At 39.1% G+C, this 8,408-nt stretch overlaps 1 long non-coding RNA gene across 1 annotated transcript; it reads right to left on the bottom strand.

Moving 5' to 3' along the window:
- Positions 1–4,768: 4,768 nt before the first annotated feature.
- Positions 4,769–7,931, bottom strand: LOC127529551 (uncharacterized). The gene is made up of 3 exons (XR_007936177.1): positions 7,605–7,931; positions 6,343–6,552; positions 4,769–5,209 (listed from the first exon to the last, which is right to left on the bottom strand). It is a non-coding gene; the product is annotated as an uncharacterized LOC127529551 (long non-coding RNA).
- Between the last annotated feature and the right edge of the window lie 477 nt (positions 7,932–8,408).

Genomic DNA, 8,408 nt, shown 5'->3' with positions numbered 1-8,408 from the left:
ATTGCCAATTTATGCAGTCAAAAGCTTTCTCGATGTCAAGGGAGGGATGCACTGCTAAATCAATGACATGCAGAAATCTTCTCATGATTCAGAGGCTAGCCATGACTATATGAATCCAGACTGATCGGGATGAATTAATTTGGTAATGACTTTCTGTAGGTGAAGGGACAGAACTTTAGACAGTAGTTTTGCATCCGAGTTAATAAGAGAGAGAGAGAGGTCTGTAACACTAACACATAGTAGGGGCTTTGCCTTACTTCAAAAGTAGAGTAATAACTGCAATATTAATACTGGAGTTTAAATGGCCAGAGGAGATGGCTTCATAATTCATCTCACACAGTGGAAGGGATAGTGTTACTAGAATGCAGAGATTGCCTCAGACGGGAGCCCATCCATCCCTGGAGCCTTGCCGGTGCTCATTGAGTCTAGCGCCTCTTTAAGTTCAGCCAGTGAGATTTGACCATCTAGAAGAGAAACCTCTTCCTTGGTGAGACAGGAGATGGAAGGGAGTTAAGGAATGATTTGATATAAGGGGAAGAGGTACTAGAGTTGTCAAAAAATAGTTTAAAGTAGTAATCTAAGAATACATCATTTATTATCAAGGGATCATTTGAAATCAAGCCAGATTTTGTGTGGATAGAAGTAGCAAAGGAGGAATTTTTCATAATTCCAAAAGCAAGAAATCTACTCAATCTGTCCCCAAAGACGTAATAATGAGCCCTGGTATGATTGATTAAGAATTCGGCTCATTGAATTAAGAAGCTATTAAGTTCACTTCTGGTATTAGTAATCAGAAGTTCATAAACTTTATTAACCGCAAGGGGGCAAGCTCTTTCTAAGGACGACAGTTTAGGCTCCAGGTCCTTTATTCTCTGAAGTTTAGTGTGTGCCAAGTGTGAGGAAAAGGACATAGTAAAGCCCAGAATAAAACCTTTAATAACCTCCCAGAAGGCACCTGCATTATGTACAGAGTCAATATTAAATGTTGAAAACTCATCTAGTTTGACGCCAAGTTGTCTGATAAACAATTTGTTTTTTAGAAGAAACATGTTTTGCACATTTTGGCACAAGTTGTTAAAAATGATAGGTCCAGCTCTAAATAACTGAATTTATGGTCAGATTAAGCAGATGAGACCAAAGAGGCATCTGAAACCTATGAAGCAAGTTATGTGATATGAAAATATAATCAATACAAGATTGAGAATTATGACGAGAGGAGAAAAAAGAGAATTCTCTGACTGAAGGATTAAGTAACCGAAACAAATCTATTAAATTAAGATCAGCAGTAAAATTATATAAATAAAATGTAGAATGAGGCGTGTGCTTGCCAACGGGTGAAGGGGATCTGTCTAGTAGTGGATTTAGAGCTGCATTCGTGTCAATGCCGACCAGAAGTTCACAGTCAGAGAATTTAAGAAGATGGCTGGTGAGATTGGGTTAAAAGGAAGGGTAATACAGGGTATAGCCATAGGCAGAAATGAAGAGTAATTTATGACCTCCCAGCTCGGCCTTCAGGTAACAGAAATAACCAACGTCGCTGCCTGTCTGATTCCAACTCTTTAATTTGTAAGCAATGACACCATAAGATAAGGACACAATATCTTTTGGAGTGAGCAGAGGAAGATGCTGCAGCCTTGTAATGCTTGTTATTACAATATGAGACATCTGCGGCCAACAATTGCGATATCTGAATTAATGCCACATCCACGTGATGATGGTGGAGGAGATCTATGAGGCAAGAGCGCCACTGACCTGAATTCAAGGTCCTGACTTTCCATGTAATAATGTTAAGCTTGCCATAGTTAGACTGAGAAAAGAGTTTGACAGGAGATAGAGCGAAACAACAGGAATAAGAAGTATTAATATGCTGTTGTGCAACAATTGATACTGCCACAGACATAAAAACCAAAAGTTCCCCCAGCTCAGGCACCATCCGCAATTCACCCCGACCGTTCCACAAACTACTGCCCAATGGCAGTGAGGACCAAAATAATCCCTGTACCCAAACACTCCATACCCAAACATCTCATCCTTGACCAATTCCCCAACCAATCCTGTAAATAGGCCTCCCAGGAGTTTAATAAAAAGAAATCAACAGAAAACAAGACCAATAAGAGAGGCCCAGAACCATACCCACCCCCGATCCTCACCCTCACCCACGTAATTAATGAAAATGAGTAAAATATATCTTGAAATAATATGTGCGGTGCATAGAGCTAAAAGAACATATGGAAGAAAATACTGGAGGGAGAGAATTAACTGCTGCACCTGACAACCCACAATGATGCTGAAGACGTCAGTAGGCCCACACACCCCCACAACCCCGAACCCACTAAACAGATTAACAATACAGAAAGTCCCCAACTCGACACCAGTGTATGTTAACACAGTTTAACATCAACATCATATGAAAAATATAAGGGACAGTTCCAAAGATGAGACTAGTCAATAGTAAAATATTAGTCAAGTCATAACTGAATAGCCACTCCACATCCTTTACGTGAAGCTGAACTTTATCAACAATGTACAGAGCACGGTGTAACTCAGGATAAATAGAGAGATTTTCACATTGTGGTTGAAACATAATTGTCAGTAACTTCCAGTGCTTAAAAGGGTGAATCAAACAGGTGATGCACTGATCCAAGACTTATTTTCAGTTTTACAGGATAGAGTAAGTATGGCTGAACACCAGTGGCACCTGGTGGCATGGCTTTCCTACGCCGCAGAGTAAATGAACTGAGGTCCGAGAAGAAACAGATTTGCAAGCCTTCAAAGTCTATATTTGCAAAATATATTTTGAACATGACATGCCTCCTTTGCTGGCAGCCCAAAAACCTCAGAAATTTAATTATAAGGGGCTGACGATTAGCAGCATCAGCACAGCCAGTGTACACACGATGAGCCCGCATGTTCTCTGGGACAAAGCTGGAGAGGTTTGGGAACCACTTTTGCCACATTCAGGGGAGAAAGTAAATTGGGTTGTCCTTCTCTGTCCCTTCTTTAAGTCCAACAATTCTTCAATTCATGGCATGGCCAGAACTCTTTGTGGGACTTTCAGGTTTTAGAAATGGTGTGGGAACTCCTAAGGCAATTTACCTTGTGCATTCCCTAGTGGCCTGAAACTAGGCCACCACCATGTTACCTGCCCATTATTAAGGGTTGCAGAAAGCCATATATGCATTAATGAGTCTCCCTGCTCCCCTCTACTATACTGGGGGACTTTTGATTTATTTACCACATATGCTCACTATCTCCCCAGGGTAACTAACTCTGAAGTTCATGCTATAATTAACCCTATCTGACTGAGTGTGTCAACACTGAAATGGTAGCCATGTTTGCCGTGCCTTTTATTATAATGATTATTTTTATCACAGATCATTTAACTGTATTTACACTTTGATTTAATTAAAATGTATGGAATCTGCCATTTAAAACAGCACCAAGAAAGCAACACTCTGTATGAGATACCCTGTTATTGGACCAAATCTGCTTGTCTATTTCCTTAAAAATTGAGCTCCCTATTATCACCACCTTCCTGTATCTATAGTTTGGTTTAGAAGTGACTCACCTCAGAGTACCAGAATTCCCATTTAGCTCTGTTTAAAATGGTACACCACCTTGGTCACCTCATATCCTAGGCCTATATCTGACTATTATCATCTCCTTCCATAGCTATCTTGGGGGTCCTCCTCACACCATTTATTGATGCACACAGAGGTGGGTAGTAACGAGTTACATTTACTTGAATAACTTTTTTAAAAAATTGCACTTCTAAGAGTAGTATTACTGCACCATACTTTTTACTTTTACGTGAGTACATTTGTGAAGAAGAAATGCTACTCTTACTCCGCTACATTGGGCAACACTCGAATCGTTACTTTTTTTCCATTATATATGCTATATTTTTGCCAGAGAGAAGCCGCCAGTGGATCTACTGCATTAATGTTTCACCAATCAGATGTAGCAACAATAATCACAAGACTCCGTTTCACCAATCAGACGTAGCAAAAATAATCACATGGCTCCGTTTCACAAATCAGATGTAGCCATGCAGTCACATGACCACACACAAACTGTGGTGGCATAGCGGCACAAACTCCTCACAGACAGAGGGCAGGGAAAGAAAGAATACATGAAAAATGAATATGCAGTATTATACTGTCAGTGTACAGTATATCTTGTCACTGTAAGTAGTTGCACTGTTCAAACATATATGTTACCTACTGTAGGTATTGGCTTCAAAAGCTTTGTTGTGAAAAACTGAGATTTGGAACTTTGTGTTATTTGTGCATCTTTATTTTGTAAAGATGTTATTTATTTTTACTCATTTTTTATTTTACTATTTGGAAATAGCAGAATTTGCACATCATTTTATATTTTTGTCTGTCTTATTACAACATTTCTAAAAAATAAATCATTTATTATGATCAAAAGATTACTCAGTACTTGAGTAGTCGTTTCATCAAATACTTTTTTATTCTTACTTCAGTAATTTTTTGGATGACTACTTTTTACTTCTACTTGAGTAATATTATTTTGAAGTAACGCTACTCTTACTTGAGTACAATTTTTGGCTACTCTACCCACCTCTGGATGCACACTATCTCTTTTCTATCTAAAGGACATTCCAATTGCACTTTCCAGTGAAGTTAATCTACATCCTCTTTAAATTCACAACTGGTATCTCTTGCAGATGAAGACCTCTTAGAAGATACGTCCATTGTGACAGATTGGTGGTGCTATTGTTCTCCAAACCCTGGGTGCTACCAACACAAAGACAGTCACTATTCAAAACAAAATGTTTAATTTTGCCAATGCCTCACAAAGGTTTCTTGATGCATTGTACAATTACTGTTCTGCACAAATGCTTCTTGGGATTCTGAATCTCTGTAGTACCCCCTGGTGGCATCCTTGGGACGCAGAAGGGCTGATTCTTGGCACTACAACTTCCATCATGCTCTGCGGGGTTACACATGGTTACTGCAGTCCTGCAATGCTGCAATGTACCAGATGGGGGACAAAAATATACAAAATTAGAATCCTTCTCCCATTGCTCCTTTATCTTCCTCAGACAGGATGCCAGATAATCCTGTCTGACAAATACAGGGCTCCCCCCTCAGCTGAGAAACATACTCTTCAGCTGCCAATCCTGCATGGATAGAAGTCCTCTGGAGTGAGAAATCAGGGTCCTGAAGTTTAATGTGTCAGTCTGGAACAACAAAAAAACATTATTAGCAGCAGCATTATCCCATTGATAGTTCAGTGGTTTTCTTTGTTTTCTGTAAGGACAGTGTCTCCAGCCATGTCTGACACCACTGTTCCAAACCGAACATTTAGTTTTAAAAGTATGGAAGCAGGAGAGAAATCCTTCATCTGCTTTCTGTACTGAGGGCTTCATATTATGAATGGTAGATGATCCCAACCTTCCAGGATGATTCATTTTTCTACTCTGGGGTATGTACAATAGATCATCTAGGATACTTCATGAACTGAAGATGCACCCTTTGACATCTGGACTGTCTTAACATCCTTCCTAAAATATTTACCCTTTGTAGCAAACTGAATGGCTTGGATGCTGGTATTAATAAACTTGTCCTTTTTATTTGAATCTCCGTCTCTTTTACCCAACAATCGAACCTCTAGCTGAATGGCTATTTCACTGACTGTCAGTCCTTGCACCAGGAGATTAACCATTATGCTTTGCTCATTCATTGGAACAGCTACTCGGTTCCCTGCACTTATTTTTGGGATCCCATTGCTCTGTGTTCCATTATTTTGCACTGTACATGTGGTGTAAATAATGTCTCAATTTGCCCTTCAGGTTGGTTCATCCTTTGTTGGGGAAGACTTTGGGCTTTTCGGTTGCTCTTTAATGAGTCAAAAGACAAGCAAAGCTTCTGCACATGCCCAATAGGTTGCACCAAAGGATTTTGGGAGATGAAGTCCAGATGGTGTATGGCTTCACCATTTGATCCTGTCTCTTTTAATTTATCAACAGAATTTCAAAACCTATCCTGGAACTCTCTATGTGAAACAGAAAGATTGCTTTCTGCAACCTTCTGCCTGTGGTTTTCCCCAGGCTGGTTTGAATATCTGGATGTCAGATTTACAGTTGCCATCTTCTTCCCATTGTTCACCGGGTTTAACCATGTAACCTTCATTTGCAAACAGCGACTCAAGGTTTTCCTAGCTAGACTGGCTTGTCAGCTCATCATCGTGATCTTGCCTGGGGCAAAAATCAGATGGTAGGCTGAAAGCCACATTTTTGCTATCCAGGAGGTATTAAGAAGGCACACAGTTGGACAGTTCCCCAGACAGGTTAAATCCAGCGATGGTGCATACCTCCTTCTTGGTTCATTGCTGATTATAGTGCCAGAGCTGTCCTGCATTTTGTCCTCCACACAGCTTTCCCTTCTCCATTGTGGAAGAGGTTCAGTGGGTTGTCCTGCAGACCTGCTGTCTTCACTATCCCCTAGATAGGGCAGTAGATGAATGATAAAGCCAGATGACTGGTCCCTTGAAGCTTTTCCACTCTTTTTCCTGTACTTTTTCCTGATTATTATGGAAAAAAATCACTTTGGTTATGGGTTGTTCCAGGAGTTTTCTGATACAACAAAAATACTTATTCAAACAGGTCCCTTCCAAACAGACAGCCAGGAAATCCTGCTGACTACACCAAATATTCTTGGTGCCATCAAGCTCCAAACCCTGAATATTTGTAGATAATATGATTTTTGTTATTTACTATATATATGTATGTATTGCTGTTCTTTGATCATTGTATTTTGTTGGTTAAATTTCCAATAGGCGGGACCACTCTTACGTCACAATAAAATGACCACCCTCAGCCTACAAATTCAGACTGGGAAGTGAGTCCCTCAGCAGTTTATTCTGTTCTGATTTTGATTCAAGAATATAGCATGAGGCCTTCAAATAAGCCACCAGAGCAATCAGGATCTCCACTGACCTCTCCAAAAATTGCCTCAATCCAACTCAACCAGCCCCCACACTACCACCTGAGTCTAACCAGGCCCAAAAATGGAGAAAGTTCAAAATGCCTTTAACATTTCTAAAATCTCCTGGATGTCTGTCACTGTAAAGGAAAGCATAGGAAGAAAAAAACTGAACCAAAGAAACTTTATAAATGAAAGCATTTATTATAAAGACACAAATATCCCCAAAAGGCAAAAAGTGGATTTGCCTAATATAACAAATCTAGAGCAAACATGTCCCAAATTATGTTGTCCCAAGAACAGTAGTGGAAATCTGAATAACTAGAAAATCCAATACTTACAATAACTGTTGACTGAAAGAAAGGTGGAGAATAAATAGACTGCTAAGGGACTCACTTGCCAAACTGAATTGGTAGGCTGGGGATTGTCCCTTAGCAGTGATGTAAGGTCAGTCCTGTCTCTAGGTTATTAACCCACAAAATATAAGAAAAATCAGAGAATAGTAATACATACTCAGGGATATAAAAAACATAAAATTAATAAAGATTATATTACCTGAACATAATAACAAAATAAAATCAAAAACAGAATTAACATAATAAGAAGCATTATATTTAAATAATAAAATGAAAAATCAAAAAAGAAAGATACCTGAGCTAGAGCAGCATCTCTGGCTGTAATATAACAGGTATTGATCTAGTGATCACAAAAGGCTATGATGGGAATTGGCATTTCCAGATCTGAGATTATGGTTCTCTGCTGGAAATGGGTGGCTTTCACGCTGCACACTGTAGAAGAGAAGTTGTATCAATGGCTAGATTTTAGGTACCTCTGAGTAGATTTAAGTCATGAGATTATGATAGTTTAGGAATATTTGGTACCAGGCTGTGGTGGTAAAGCAGTAGCTAAGTACTTGAAGGATGCCTACTTTTATCTACAGGCATGAATTCTGAGTAGTGAGAAAAAAAATAAACTGAAAACACAGATTGCCAAAATAAAGTCCAAGTGCAGGGCTCTTGAGCTCAATTTCCATGATATAAGATGTCACAGGGCACAGAGTGGCCTCCTCTGTTTGTTCAATATGCTATCACCAAGGCCCACACCTGGAGAAATTGATGGAAAGAAAGTGAACCTATTTCCTTTTCAGTTTTAATTATTTTTCCATGTGTATGAGTCTTTTTAAATAGTCTTACTGTTTTCACTAGAGTTGTACTAGAGAAATCCTTTGCTATTTGTTTTATTTTTCATTGTAGTTCTTTAAAAGAAAACTATGTAAACTAGGGTAGAGTGTAACTAAAGGAAATAGTGAATCTACTGCATTTAGAAGTGAAATAACACCATTAATCATGATAAAAAAAGTATCATTCTTGGAAGCAGCCTCTTTAAGAAAGAAGTGAAATCTGTTGACCGGAAGAACAGTGTACAACAAATTCAGTAAACCTGAATGAGCTCAGA

This window comes from Erpetoichthys calabaricus, chromosome 1 (genome assembly GCF_900747795.2).
Source record: "Erpetoichthys calabaricus chromosome 1, fErpCal1.3, whole genome shotgun sequence".
NCBI classification, from domain to species: Eukaryota; Metazoa; Chordata; class Cladistia; order Polypteriformes; family Polypteridae; genus Erpetoichthys; species Erpetoichthys calabaricus.
The sequence above is the reverse complement of the archived record's forward strand: the minus strand, read 5'-3'. Positions and strand labels throughout refer to the sequence as shown.